Consider the following 16,604-nt stretch of genomic DNA (forward strand, 5'->3'; position numbering starts at 1 on the left):
TTGAAGCAAATTTTGATCTTTATTTAATCCATTTAATTATATTGATTAATCAAATTATGAGTTGTCTTATCTAGCGTACTATTCTTAGCTAAAAGATAAATTTCGTTTATTTTTAAACGCTCGGAAACTTAATTTTTTAATTTATTATCTCAATCGGTTGCCTCTTTCTTACGTTTTTTCAAATCAATTTCATCCACACAGATCTTTATAATGTCGTGAGTGTCGATTAGATTCTCGAGGCAAAACAAATTCACATTGGCAGTTGTTTTCCTCTACTTCTGACTAATTATCGTTTATTAAAATAGGAAGAGGAGCGCGCGAGGCAGTAGACCAACTAAATTCAACGTGATTGAATTTCGAGAAGTGAAAAAAATAGAAGGAAGAACGTTCGTTCGTCGCAAGTAGTTAACTCTTTCGAAGAGAAGATCGAATATCTGGAATTGATATCGATTTATCATGAACAATGATGTGCATCCTCTTTACTTGATCTTAAATTTTCGAATATGATAGACTGAAAGAAAGGAAAGAAAAGGAAATAGCGCTACACCCGTTAAAACTGTCATTACTTATGCCGCGATATGGTGTAATTGAAATGATTGAAATGATGCCTTCTTCATTCCCCAACGAGAACATTCCCCACGAACGAATCTACCCTACGTGGCTGTGGTAACGAAACATATATCGTCGATCTTCTTTTTTTCCGTCAATTCTTTTCTTTCATTCCAATTAAAAGTTCGAAAAGTTCGTTTCGACGGAAGATGATCCGTTAATCCTTAATTATTTCCACGCGAATCATCGAGGCTTACGCGCGCCAGTTTCGTCGAGTTTCATCGGTTATTATTTTTTCGATTAATTATTCGAGGGTAATCGTCGCGAATACACAGCAACGCGTCATTAATATCGGGGCGAATTACATTAATTAATACCGCAAACTGCGTTACCGCTTTTGAAATTCGAGTGCGACGAACAAATAAGGGGAGGGGAGGGGAGGAGGGGAAACGTTTAAAGGTTCAATTCCGCGAAAATCATTGAAACGCATCTCATAATTTCCCTCGTGATCAAAGAGATTTACCAGAAAACGGAAAAAAGAAAGAAAGAAAGAAAGAAAGAAGCAAAAGAAAATAATTGAGAATAAAAAGGGAGGGAGGGAGGGGAGGGGAGAGAAAAAAGAAGAAAATATTTTTAATCTACCGACGTATGGCTACGCTCGCGACACAGTTTTCGCGAAAGATCCTTCTGGAGGAAGGAGTAGTTCTTTGAATGTCCTGGAGGGGTAAAGAGCTTCAAAGACTTCTAAAGAATTACATTTTCCATGGAACAGATAGCAATACGATATTTTATCAGGAGACAAATTCACGGAGGGAATCATTGTAGGGAACTTTTAACCTCTTGGCTTATTTATAACAGCCGCTCGTAGCAGAATTTATTGCTCCCTGTTCAATACGGCAAGATTGTATTTGTAATGAGCTGGTTGTGTTTCGAGCTGATAAATTTCAATTTCGATTCCTCGGAATCGTTGGGAATTTGTACGTTGAAGCTTGAAGCCTTCTTCTTCTTCTTTTTTTTTTTTCACCTGAAGCCAATTTTCAATTTATCAATACTCGATCGATCGATAAGTTATTGTACGGGGAAGGCTGAATCACGCCTTGCATCACGATGAACGAGTGAGTTTCGCTTGAAGATTATTTTTTAATTGCTTCTAACGTTCGCATAAGAAATAAATTAATTTGAAAAAAAGTCAAAGGATACATTCGTAATGTATATACTTTACGTATACCTGGATAAGTTCCGAACAAACTTATCAAACAGATTACAAATTGATATCCGGTTGATATATACGATACACGAGCAATTAGTAGTCGAGTGGCTCTTTCTTGAAATAAAAGGACAAGAGGTTAAATAGTTAAGATAGCTTTAATCTACGTTTGGTGCTCAACGCTCATCGAAATTTGATGAGAGTTATATACATAGACCGATCGATAATTCCTTGCTCAATCCGGAAGCAACTCCTTGCCACTCTCTCGTTTCTTTACATTACGTTTCGTTCAACCACTCTCTTCTCGCAAGAAATTATTTCCGCAAACGTTTGTCATTCCTTGGACAATGAAATAAAATAGTACTCCACGGAGGAGTTCCACGGTACGAAGAGAAATTGTCCTGCCTCCGAGTAACGGATAAAAATAAAAATTAAAATTAAAGAAAAAAAAAAGAACGTAGAACAAGAAAGAAGAATTTTGCAAATTTCGTTCCTTCGGTGCTTCTTCTCCTCCGTTTTTTTCGGGGACAGTACCTTTTCAAGAGTACTGCTCGTTCTCTGTAATCACTGTATCAAGAAGGGTCGAAACAAAAAAAAGAAGGAACGAACCACGAAATCGAACTCGAAAATCGCTCGACGTCTTCTCTTCACCAATTGCGCTCGCGTACGAACCAAAGTGGAACGATAAACGGGGCAAGAAGGAAGGATGAAGCGAGAAAAGAGGGAAAAATAATAGAAATAATAAGGGAAGAAGAAGAAAAAGTGTAGTAACAAGTGAATAATATCAGTTCATATGGGGGAAACTACTACTATGCAATGAATCCAATAGCAATAAATGTATAAACAAAAAAAAAAAAGAAAAAGAGAACGAGTGAATATGTGAGGGAGAGAAAGCGTATCTGGGAGAGAAAGAGAGAGAGAAAGAGAGAGAGAGAAAGAGAGAGAGAGAAAGAGAGAGAGAAAGATTGAAGCGAAAGAGGTGAAAAAGTGCGGGATAAGGAGAGAGGAAGTGAACCTCGCGGAGACGTTGAAATGCCATCGTGATGCGTATACATATATATATATATATATATATGGTACGTAATATACATATATCGTTTTAAAAAAAAAGTGAAAGAAAAAGAAAGGAAAAGTAACCGACAAACTCGAAATCATTTCTTCGGCTCCGCCAAATCACGCTACACTATATATATATATATATATATATATATATATATAAATAAATGAATAAATACGTATATATATATATATATGAAAAAATATATATATTGTATGTCAAGAGATATTTATACTAGTATTTTAATAGTTTAGTATATAATGCAATATATATATATATATATTGAGAGAGAAAGAGAGGGATTGTACTATATAAACGATAGGTTTAAAAAAAAAAAGATACCGAGGCGTTGTAAATACATACACACATAGAAATATTATTCTATGATATACATATATATATATAATATATATATTATATATATATATATATATTATATACATACATTGAATATGACTAGTGATACATTAAATAGAAATTATTGTATACACAAGCATATAGACGAACAACATGTGAATAGGTGAACTAATCTAAACTGAAATTTACCTATAGATATGAGTATATAGGCTAAGTTAATAAAAGTTTATTATATATATATATATATAATACAAGCGATATACATACATATATATATATATATATACATTTACAATAAAGATGCATAGGCATTAAGATTATGGGGACACTTAATCATAATTACTCAATTTAATCGGGATTGCGATAAGAAATTAGAAACAAAAGAGGAAAAAAAGAGGAAAAAAGAAAATTGCGAAATTAATCAATCACATCTTAGCGCGACTATGACAAAGAAAAAAGAAAAAAGAAAAACATGTTGACGAAATTTTTAAGTAGAATTATATATATATATGTATATGTATATATATATATATACACACTATATATATTATATATTACACATATATAATATATATATTTAATTGTTTGTACATTGGGCACGAATGCTCTATTATTTTACTGTGATCCGTGTTTTGTACGATTTTCAAAGTCACACCGCACATACAGGATCGACGTTAGTCCATGCTCTTTCCTCCGTTCCGGGCCGCGTTTCCTTTCAAAATCGATCGTTTCCGCTTCCGTGGAACGTTATCAGAAACAAGAGAAAAGAAAAAAGAGAGAAAGAAAAAAAGAAAGAATGAAACGTTGATTCGTAACACGCAAGCTCTACCGTACCATTTTCCACGATATTTTTACAGCACACCGACGATCGGCCGACACGTAAGCGATCGTCGTTTCCAACTTTTTACGTGTCGTACGACGTATTTTCGAAACTCTCAAGTTCCTCGATTCGCGAATTTCACGATCCGGTTGGAGAGGGGGGGGAAGAGAAGTTGGAGACGACAAGAGAAAAGCCGAAACGCGTTCCCTCTTGGTCGTCGTTCTCGAGACGATCGATCGGAAAACGCGTGGAACGGAAGCGCGACCGGCCTGTGCCCGAGGAAATCCTTCTATTTAGCCGCGAAATAAGATCTTAGCCGCGCGACAGGGGAACTAACGTCGACCCTGGGAACACGCGTCTCGACCAAAAAAAAAAAAAAAGAAAAAAAGATAAAAAAAAAAGAAGAAAGAAGAAAGAAGATCGCAAGAACCTACTTTCACGAGAATTCAGAGCTTTTATACTACGCGAATTCCATTACATCGTGTTCATTTTTACACACCGCGGCTCTCCACGGAATTATCGCCGCGACGGCGACCACCATGGAAGGTGGTGTCTCTGCGGTGAAATGAAGGGATTTAAAAGAAAAAGGGAAAAAAAGGTTAAAGGTGAGAATAGTCGCGAATGGTTCAACTTCCCTTTGAAGGAAGAAAAAAAAAGAAAAAGTCGAGAATTCCTTTCGATTAAGGAATCGGGAAATCTCGGTTTCCTTTTAATGATAAACTTGCAAAATTTTATTGTAACCATTCCGATCGTTCCTTTTCTTGTTGAAAGAGAGTAAGAAAAGATCTGAAATTCTTCTTTGAATTAAAACAGTGGCGAGAATGAATCGAATCAATGCCTTCTTTTTTTAAAGAAGATAATTATCTCAACAACAGTTGAGATTACGATTCAAGCGATTCCTCTCCGCTCCTAATAATTATCTCCATGACAAGATAAAAGATCTAGATCTTCTCTTCGTTCGAAAGGATAAAATTCTTCGTTCCACGATTATCTATATTCCTGGATCGATGAACCGATCTAATTTCGTCGCGACGATAATTCCACGCGGAGAGTCGAAGTCGAACGACACGCGCGAGTCGAAGGTGCTGCTTCTCCGGTGCGTGGTAGAAGAAGAGAGAGAGAGAGAGAGAGAGAGAGAGAGAGAGAGAGAGAGAGAGAGAGAGAAGATGATTGAATGAATTACAAATAAAACAAACTTCGTTCGAAAGGGGAAAAAAGAAAGAAAAGAAAAAAAAAAGAAAGGAAGGAAGGAAGCGAATGATCCCGCGACGCGACATTGAGAGACGACGTTCGGACACTCGATTAGCAATATCGCCATTAATCGTATTTTGCGCTTTCACGCTTTGGCTGATTATTAAAAAAAAAAGAAAAAAAAAACTAAACGATGGAAAAAAAGGAAAAGCTATTACTAGTGAGAATTGTATGCATAAGGGAAATAGAAGGCGATCGGATATGATCGATGGTTCGATCGAAATTTAAAAACCCTCGCCGCGAGTATGTTTGCAAGAATTCGTGCGGATTGAGGGTGATCGATCCTCGCGCGCGAGGACCAATTCGAGGCTCGAGACGGTTGATTTAATTTTCGCGCTCGAAGAGGACAAAGGGTAAATTGGATCTAATTGGATATCGAGGATATGGTAGGCGCCAGCCGACATGTACGTGCAAATTTTCGAGAATACACGGGAATGGAGAATTTATATTACTTGAGTAATTTAGATTTCAAGTGATTATTTGTCGATTCTTTTAGCACTGACGAGGAAGAAGGAGAATTGAATAATTTAATTTTCGAGAGATATAATTTTTAACTTTCTTCCTTTATTTTTTTCAAATGTAAGGGAATGCTTTGTTGCCACTTGGTGCTATAATAAATATTAGCGAAAAAAAATTTTAACGAAGAATTAATTAAAATTGAGAAGAGGGAATCTGAAAAAAAAAAAATACCAAGAGAATTTTTTCACCGAATATTTTTCGTGAAAAAATGTCGACGAACGTAATAGAATTTTAGAGGGAAATTCCTAATGTAACTTTTACGCGAAATTATTATAGAAAATTGTTAAATTTAGAAGAAGAAGAAGAAGAAGAAAAAAGGAAGAAATATTCGTAGAAATAATACGCTTCTGCTAATGAGAGCAATAATCGTTTTTTATGTTGTGATAAATCAGTCATAGGATCATACGCGGACATTCGTGGACATTCGTACTCATCGCCGGATAGAATGTTAGTTTAATAAAATTACAGGGAAGAAACATATCGTAATAATATAACGCTCGTAGGTTTTATCGTTCAAAAAAAAAAAAAAAAAAAAAAAAAGGAAACTACTAAAGTGCGTACAACTCCCTTCGATTGTTTTTCGAAATGTTTATACAGAACTTCGTAGAATAACGAGTTTTTTGTCATAGAACTGTAACATATCAAATTTTGGGACAAACTGATCCGAAGCGTAGCTTTCCAGTGTAGCAGATTTTTAAAAAATGAATCTCGAGCAGGTTGTCATGGTCATAAAATATAATTGTTGGATCAAAAGGCGACGAGAAGCATAACATTATCCTTCCACTTAATTTTTATTTCTATGCGCGAATTAAATATAACGCGTACATCTATCATTGTTGGTTTCAATGTTTATCGAATGAAGCTCATGGAAAAGATACGATAAATTCAATAAGAATATATGATATACGAAAAGCAAAGCGTTAGGAAAGATGTAAGTAGAAAGCGTAAGTGGAAACGGATCGTTCATTGTCAGACATGCTTGACAACCAGTATACGAAAACGTATATCTCTCTCTTTATATATTTTACTTTAACAATGTCTCGAACAAATATTGTTCGCGTTAATAACTACAATACAATATTTACAATACAATAATACAATTACAATATTTTTCGTCTTTTTATTAACAAAAGTTTTGAAAAGATATTTAAATTTTAATCGAACAAGGAGAACAGATTCTACGATGTTAAACTAAATTTATTTCTTTTTTATAATTTTTGTCCAACGAGTATTTCATCCAAGAATCTATTATTTCTTTTTATATAATTTTTGTCTAACGATACAACATCCCAACAAAAAATATAAATAACGAAGAAAAAAATAATTCTATCCAAACCACAAAAAAATTTTACATCAAAATATCTTAAACGTTATTAAAATACCGAGTAAAAAAAAAATCGTACAAATTATAAAGTTCGGTAGAGATAAGTACTTTCGAATGAATAGATGAGGAAAAAAGAAAGAGAAATATGTACGATAGAAGGGAAAAGAGAGAAAAACGAAGACAACGTCGATGATTCTTACTGCTTGCGATGGACAGGGGAATCGAAAGCCGATATAGGTTCGAAGACACGCGTGGAGTTGCGGAACAGAGTTCAGGGGTGTATTCACCTGGCGCCGCCCCAAGTCACGCCTACCTGCGCAATTCCAAACGTAGGCAGGCACGCCTACGCGTGCACCGACACACCGTACGCTCCCACCTACGCGACCTACATACAGTCCAAGCCAAAATTCGCTGGACGTTGGCTCGTTTCTGGCACCGTTCTCTCACGTCTCTCCTAACCGAGCTTCGACCACCTCCAATTCGCTCGAAAATTTATCGAATAATTCGAGTCGTGGTAACATTTTTTCCTTCTCGATTTGTATAAAGTAGACGAATTCTTTCAATTTTCTTCTTTTCTTTTTCCAATCTGAGAGATTTATAAAAATCGCTTCCCCATTTATCTAATCATTCTTATTAAAACCAAGCCCTAAAAATCCATCTTTCTATTATCACACAAGAATCAACAACCCTCCTCCAACAAATATCCATCTATTCTCCATCCGTGAGACTCGCTAAAAATTAATCCAGGAAAAATTTAATCCGCAATCGAATCCGTCGTATTACAAAACTCCCCCCAAAAATCCATCCTGTATATCAAAATTCGTTCAAGCCCCCGTCGAAAAGAAAGCGAGGGAAAAATTAATCCCGAATCAATAACGTTCTCCTTCCATCCTCCGCATTTAACCTCGAACGTTGCGTAACGAACGGACGAACGAGAGCCAACGAGAAACCCACCAACCCCCCTACAAATTTTTCCCTCGACTGTATCGACAGGTGAACGCTTACCGCTGGTTGCCGCGACCCAAGGGACACGTACAACCCGTTCGAAGGTTGCTCGTGTTGGTCTCGGGGCGAGTGTGTATGCGGACTGGTGGGTGGAAGGCGAGGCCTACGCCTACCACCCCCGTACGACCGATCACGCCGAGACTGCTCCTACTACCCCAGTTCGGTGCGACGCGCGTTTCGCGAGTTTGCGGAGCGGGTCACCCGGTGACACGTTCCTACGTCTATCCCATACAACGACCTGGTTTATGCATATACGTGTGTATATGCATATACATATACATGTATATATATATGCACCCCTGGACTTTTACCTAGAGAAAAGTTAGGCTCTAACCTTGGCGAAGTTGCCCGAGGGTTGCGCTCCTCCTCGCTCGTGTGTCTTCCAAGGAACTTTGATACCGATTCGTGTCGTGTTTAACAAGGTGGTCGAGAGGATTTTTGGATCTCGAGAGTTCTTTTGTGGAAGAGGGTGGATGTTTCCTCGAGTTTCTCGTGAGGCTAATTTCACAGGCGATTTTTCTCTTTCTCGAAATTAGATACTTTTTGTCCTTTTTCTTTTTTACGATTACGATTAATTTTAATATTCGTTAATATTCCTAGAACAATCGTTCGCGGATAGATAAAGAATTAAGATTGTAATTTGATCGAGCTTGAACCGAATCTTCTCGAAATACTCCGAATGCCGATCAAAAATTTCATCAGATTTCAATTACGAATTTGCAACTCACGATAATATATAATAGAAGAGAGAAATAAGACGAGATAAACGACGACAGCAATTTTCCAACAGCGTTCTTTTTTTTTTTCTTGGAAACAGAGGAGTTCGCATTTCGCGTCATCATGGAGCACGTGGCCGCTTCTCGTCACCCCGTTTCTACGACAGCGAATTCCGTTAATAGGGGCGTGTATTGCCATCTCGATCCTTCTCTCTCTCTCTTTCTCTCTTTTTCCCCGCTCTATGCTCTTTCACCCTTCCCGCTCGCCTACGCCTATCTCGGGAACGACGAGGCAACCTTTTCCACTGAGAGAATGGCGGACCGGCTGAAAAATGTCGCGCGACGCCTCATTGGACGCGAAAAGTCGCGGCGTGGTCGCGTTTTCATACCGATCGACCCCCTCGCCCGATGGTGGACGGGCAACCTCTTCGGCAAAACTGCTCGTGAAATTTTCTATTAAAGCGTCCTTCGTCCCTTTACACAACCGATGCGAATCTTGGAATTGGTTTTCCCTCATTTGCGAATAGCAGATAGCAGAGAAAGATATAAATATATACGGGTTTAACGAGCTTTCGTCTATTCCCTCCTTTTGTCCAGCGAAATGAAATTTTTTTTTAGACCTTTATTATTTCACTTTATTATTTATCCGATGTTGGGAGAAATTTCTTACTTTTCTTGTTGATTGATTGTTAAGTGAATGGAAGTTAGGGAGGCAGTTTGTTTTATTTATGTTAAGCGTAAATTAATTTTGGATATCCTCTCTGTTTATCGAGGTTGTATTTTTAGTTAGGAGTTCGCTTAGTTTCTGAACCGGCATTATTACAATCGGATATATTAGAACGAGATTCTGAGATTGATTAACCGATTAGAATCTACTAATTTTATCTACCGCCGCAGTAATAACGGGCAATTATCTCATTAATTATTCATTGAGGTATATAAAATTAACGAAGGATTAACGAAGTATGATGGATCTTGGCTTTTAATTTCCTTCTCCTCCTCCTCCTCCTCCTCCTCCACTTTCTCCCTCTTCTGTTTTAAAGAAAGTTCAACTCGACTCGATGAGTTTCGATTAGATTTGTTATAAATGGAATGATTTTTAATCAAACTTTAATCCATAGGGTTTAACGTTGGCCGATCAATTTAACGTTCATTAATTACAAGAATAAATATTAAATGTTTAACGGGGGGGGGTAGGGAAGGGGGAAGATATCAGAAAATCGAGGAAAGCGGGAACGTATATTCGTTTCCGTTGAAATAAACTCGTTTAGGTAGGAATCCGCCTACCCTTATAAACGCATCGATTCTCGATAAACAAATTAACAGAAATTAAAACGAGAAACGAGTGGAAATTAAATCAGGAAAGACGTTCCTATTTAATTCGCGGGATATGCGTACAATCTATACCTTAATTACATTTTTTTCTTTTTTTTCTTTTTCCTCTTCTCTTCATTTTATTCGTTTCCACAAACTGTTTAACAAATCGTATTGCTTCATTCTAGACAATACTTTAATTATCGATAACGCAGAGGTGCAGTGGATATTCAATTTAAATAATATCTAATTACGATTAATATTACGGGGGATTGAATATATAGGAAGATAAAACATTTTACAATGAAATTGAGGCGATTTAAAAAAAATAAAAACAACTTTTGAACGATACAAATTTGATATTTGATACAACTTAATGCGCAACTAAATTATCGTGTATCGCTAGTTGAAAAAGTAGCAAGTTAAATAATATTTGATAACGGATGTTGTCGAATGATAATTTATAAAATGTATACTTTTTTCTTTTTTTATTTTTCAGAATAATTTTTATTCCAACTCGTCGAATGTGCATAAAATTAGATTACGATTATCTTCGACTATTTCCTTAATTTAACATCTATTTATTTCGATGATCTCTTTCATGACCGATCTCTTTATCTCTCTTTAAGAAGCAATATTCGATTTCTCCAATTATTTTCGAATCATCGTGCTCGATAATAATAAATATTATTTCGTTTTATGATTAGACTCGTGTCTCTTCTTCGATTCAAAAAAAAATCTTCTACGATATCAAACCTCCCGAAAAGAAGTAGATAAACACGTACGACACCTGAACTTCCGCAAAAGCGAACGTTGCGAAAGCTAAGGATACTGAGAACGATCGACGACGCCGGAACTTCGTTGATCACTTTTATGCACTCGTCGCACATTTTGGCCATCGGTCCGTTTCTGCAATCATCGAAGGGAGATATGCAAACTCGCACTTTTTGCAGTACTTAGTAAGCACCTCGTTCAAGGTCCACGAATGCTCGTTGCTAATAATGCTTGAGAAAGAAAAAAAAAGGAGAAAAAAAAAGGAAGAAGAAAAAGAAGAAGGAGAAGGAGAAAGAGGAAGAGGAAATTTTCATGAATTCGTCGCGATGAAATTATATAGTAGATTAAAAAGAGAAAAAAAGAAAAAAAAGGAAAAAAAATGATATAAAGGCGAACGATGACAATAGAAGAATATATTTATTCACTTAACTTATAGAGGTGAACATTAATCTAGGAGAGAGAAGGAGGGAGAAAGAAAGAAAGAGAGAGAGAGAGAGAGAGAGGGAGAGAGAGAAAGAGAGAGAGAGAAAGATATTTGATTTATTAGAGAATATTCGTTTGATATATTTAGGGAAATTTGTTGCATTTAGAAAATGATAATTAGCGTGCCTTTTTTAGGTTGAAAAAAAAATAGTAGAAATATATAATACTATATTGAGATAATCGTTGGTGTTTATTGATAGTAGATAAAGAATAATACGTTGGTATAATATACGATAGAGATTAAGTTTTCTTCATTAGGACGAAGAATTGAAAATAGATTAAGAAAGTCTGCTGTGATTTGATAATACGTGAATATTTTATCAGATACGGATGATAGTTCATTTCGTTTCATTCGATTAAGAAATTTAATGGTTATTTCGTAATTATATATAATGAAGTGTTATATATAACGGACAATTTTAATAAAACCAAGTGGCAATTAGCTGCTTAACTTCTTGTGTTGGAAATATTAGAAGGATATATTTGAGAAAAAAAAAAGAAAAAAAAAATTGTACGATAAGTTATACGAATTAAAAAGAATTGTAATTCTTGTTTATTAAAAGCATATAGAACAAAAAGATGAATTAAGAAATTTTACTTTTCTTTACACTAAAAAGGATCCTCGTCTTTTTTTTTTTTTTAGAACTTGTATCAAAAAATCAAAAGGTTACTCTCCTCGTAATACTTCTTAGCTTCTTGGAATACCTTACAAACGATTCGAATCGATTCGAAAGAATTCTAAATGTCATGCATTCTTTCTCCAATTCTCATCCATTCTTTTGTGCGGACCTAACGAAGACGACAATCGCCTCTTCTGGTTCCTTTCGACGAGCCTCGATCGCCCCATTCACTCCTCGGTTCGTTCTTTCTCGTTTGCTCCGGATACCCGCAGAAACACACGTACACACTTCTATACGCAGATACACATGTATATATATATATATATATATTCATATATACATATATACACAATCGCTCAGAAACACGTGGTACACAAGATAATAGACACAGAGGAACGTACGAGACAACACGAGCAATGCAGTGTTCAAATACCTTGAAAGCCACCCTGTAGATCGGAATCTCGCATATAGTACTAAATACAGATTATATAACACTTAACTAAGCTTTCCGTAACGATAAAATACATAAAATGAGCGAAAGGGAACGAGAGAAAGAGCGAGCGTATGAGAATTAGTGAGAGGGAGAGAAAGAAGAGAGAGAGAGAGAGAGAGGTAGAAGGGAGAAAATGTACATGAATGAACCAAATTAGCGAGAGAAGAGAGAGAGAGAAAAAGAGAGAAATAAAATAACACGCAAGCAAAGGTGAAAGATTGAGAACGAGAGGAACCTACGAGTTGTTATGTTTTCTACAATAACGTTTGTACCGACTTACAACAATATTTGTACAATATATCGATAAAAGAAAAAATGAAGTTACGTACCTATACAATATAGGTATACCCAGATGCAATAACTTTTTTAAACGGTATTTAATGAAATAAAAATAAAAAAAAGAAGATGAAGATGAAGGTGAAGAAGAAAAAGAAGAAGAAGAAGGAGAAGAAGAAAGGGAAAGAAAGAAAAACCAAGCCGGAATATTTTTCATACTTGTAACGAAGTCATGGCGGCCGATCCGAGCGCCACCGCGCCGGAAGTCCGCGTGACGCCACATCGTTTCGTTTTGTGTGCCAACCAAGAGATTTTAGATTTTTTGCTTTGCAGATGATGTGTGACACGCGCGCGACCCGCGTCCCCGAATCTCTCGGTCGCGAATACAGAGATCGATCGACGCCCATTGCCGTTTTCGAAAAACAAAACAAAAAAAACGAAAAAAAAAAAAGAGAAAAAAGAAAAGCGGAAAAGGAGAGGGAGAAGGGAAAGAAAGAGGAAAACGAGGAAAGAAAGAAGGAATAAATAAAAAAAACCCTACATTCCAGCACGTACACCCAAGCACTGACGTCCAGATCGCTTGATTTATCGAGTTTAAACCGCTAGTGATTTTTTAGAGACGAGATAACGTGACGTTGTTAAGAGAGAAATAATGCGCGTAGCTAGTTTTGCCTCGGTCGCCCCCATTTTTTAGGAATCTCGCTCGAACGAATCTTAAAACGAGACGCAGCTCCGTTCGCGAAACCGAGAATTATATTTTTGTTTAAGAGAGAAAGATATAGCTTCATTCGAATGTTCGCTATGTGATTCTCAACTCTTTCGTTTCGGATCCTTTCGAAAGGATGATAAGAAAAGAGATCATTTTCTCCAGAAAATTTTTAAAATTATTTTCTCCAAGAAATCTAAATGCAAAAAAAAGGGAAACGTAAAATTCTAACGATCTAAGATCACGCAAGAACCATTGTCGGAACACGTATGTAACGTAAACGAAAGAAAAGATCACTGAAACAAAAACGATTTGTTTAAAAGATTTATCTAACCGTACGTGTTCCGATCCGTTTCGAAAGAAGTTGACAAGGTTCCCTTTTACGCGGGAACGTTTCTCGATACGTGAAAAGCACACGAGTCGTGTCACGTACGGTGTACGTCAATGTTCGAACGAGCATGGGGAATAATCTTCGCCCCATAATCACCGTTTGATTAACGTTTCACAAATTTCGTGACGTAAAAGTATAATATGACGTAATTAAAATGTTTTTATCATTCTTCTTTTTTGCGCGCCATCTTTATTAAAGAAAAAAAGCTTTAATTCGCATACGTGTCTTAACTAATTTTATTCGAAAGATGTACAATGTGTAGAATATTTCGAATATATCTTGAGAAATGATGGGAAAAAACGATATGCAAGAAACGTGAGAGGAGGAGTGGATATATAAATATATCTTCGACGCTTTAAATAATTATGAATACGATATATAATATAGTTTAAAAAGTAAAATTGTTCAATCGCTTCAATTCGACGAATGTTCCTTTAATGAGAATATTTTTCTTCTTTTTTTCTAATTAAACGATCCGTGCATTAATTTCGATATACTGTTTTTCGGATTAAATTAAAATCCGAAAAGAAAAGGAAAAAGAAAATTGATCTTTACAAGCTTCCATAATTCTAATCTTAATGGTTCTTAAACTTAAATCGATACGTCCCTCTTGTATCATCAAATATACACACATTGTGGTCTTTCATTATCGCATTCGAGTTATCCTTCGGTCATGAAACAATGTCCATCACGCTCGTTCCACAACATGACTTGACTAACACCCAGCACGTCGAAAGCGTCGCGTGATGTGGCCGGAGAACACTCTAGCGCGACCTTGCTGATCTTAGATATTACATGTTCGCGATAGGACACGTAGATGAATTATCGAGGCGCGATCATCGGCTCGCCCGTAGACAGTAGGGAAGAACGGTAGCGCGAACGAATGGACGCGTCTCGTTTTCGCAATTCACTCCTCTGCTGGTGGTCGTCTCGAGGCGGCGAGGTGGATATTCGATCGAACGCGAACGATCGAGCGGGTTCCATCTGGAAGCGACGTTCAGATCCCCCGTTGCCTCGATCGATCTTGCGATCTTGCGTCGAGACCTCGTGAACGCTTTAATATTTTGCGAATATTTCGAAATCTTGCGAACACGTGGAGAACTCGCGAATACCTCGAAACATTGCGAATATTTCGAAATCTTGCGAACACGTCGAGATCTCGCGAATGTTTTCAGATCTCGTGGAATATTTCGAAATTTCCCTAATTGATAATTCGCAAATAGTTTGAGAATTTCGCATCGCGATCGATAAGGTCTCGACGATGGAACCGGTCAGAGGGTAGAAGAGGAAAAGGAAAAAATTCTAAAAAGACAAAAAGTAAAAATAGAAAAAGAAAGGGAAAGAAATGGAATATAGAAAATAGAAAAATGGTGCTCCGAAAGCTTATGCGTCTTTCTGGCGTTCGTCGTACTCGCGATTCCCGCCGTTCTATCGTCTCCGGATGTTGAGATAAAAGCGTGGAGAAGGAAAATATGTCCACGCGTCGTTCAAAAGTCACGGATCCTCGAGGAGGGTCGATTGTAAAAAAAAAAAAAAAGAAAAAAGAAAAAAAAGAAAAATATGGAACAAAAAGACACACGTACACACACATACACACACACACACACGCATAAAATCGCTAAAGAAAGAAAGCTCTCGTGCACACGTATACACACGTACACAGTACGATCATATGCCGCTCATGAGAACACAATGTCAATCGGTTGCTCGAAGACGCGGTTCGAGCTTGCGATTTCGGAGAAAGGAAAAGAATGGATATGGAAAGTTCTTGTAAAACGGATGTTGTGTAGTGTGAACGACTTCTATCGGTGTTAACGGCGAATCTTTTTGATAAATAATAACGTTTAATAACGGAACAGGATAATTTCTGTTCTTCTGTTTCTGCGTAAATCTAAGATTGAAACGCGTCGAAACGATGGAGCATGAGGTTGACTGTAACCGAAGATTCGCTTTCGATGGAACTTGTCGGTCGCAGCTTGCGTGTTTCAACACGGAGAAAGAAAAAAACGAAAAACAAAAAAAAAAAAAATATGCGTGTAACGTTCTAGGATGGTTATTAAACAGCGTGGTCAAAAGTGATCTTCGAGACGACGCACGTTCACACGTGTAAGATATTATTCCAGGATATATACATATTATATATATCTCGACAGTTGAGAAATATATAAAAAGAAAAAAAGGAGAAAAAAAAAAAAAGAAAAAAAAAATATCGGAGAGAAAGACTTGTCCGTAAAACTACTTCACCACGTTGACACGCGTTCTTGATCATTATGGGTACTACGCCTTGTTTCGTGTAAAATGACGTTTTGTTTCGGTTCTTAGGCGAACGAATGCATATCATAGTTGTAAATTAACGATTTGTGAAATAAAAGCTGCAAACTGTTTGTGTTAACAATAGGTCATTGAACCTTGATGTCGTTCTTTTCTTTTTCTTTTTCTTTTTTTTTTTCTTTCTTCACAATTTTTTAATATCTTATTATGCCCGTTTGTTTGATCGTAGAATAGCTTTTATGCCTTGCACCATTTTTAATGTCTTCTCCCTGCCCCTTCCTTAATGGATTGCTTTCTTTTCGATTAATATTTATTATACCGCAGAACGAATATTGATTTAATTAGAGATATGCGTTATATGCATAATTCTTTTTTTTTTTTTTTTCTATATTTAATTCGAACTTTGTTTAACAAACGTCAAGATGCGTGTATCGTTATGTACTTCTATTACGACGTCACAGGTGACGAGAA

General features: G+C 36.6%; 1 protein-coding gene across 9 annotated transcripts in view; it reads left to right on the plus strand.

Moving 5' to 3' along the window:
* LOC107999028 (longitudinals lacking protein, isoforms H/M/V-like) overlaps window positions 1–16,604 on the plus strand; it is a 98,219-nt gene that overhangs the window by 60,017 nt on the left and 21,598 nt on the right. For 2 of the 9 annotated variants that reach the window (XR_009829529.1, XM_062073963.1), the window contains one exon: window positions 1–16,257. This exon is cut by the window's left edge. The exons of the other annotated variants lie outside the window; for them this stretch is intronic. The gene's annotated coding sequence lies outside the window, so the exon portion shown is untranslated. Of the gene's footprint in view, window positions 16,258–16,604 lie in introns of those variants that run through there. 9 annotated transcript variants of the gene reach the window in all.

The sequence above is a fragment of the Apis cerana genome, linkage group LG4 (genome assembly GCF_029169275.1).
Source record: "Apis cerana isolate GH-2021 linkage group LG4, AcerK_1.0, whole genome shotgun sequence".
Taxonomy (NCBI): domain Eukaryota; kingdom Metazoa; phylum Arthropoda; class Insecta; order Hymenoptera; family Apidae; genus Apis; species Apis cerana.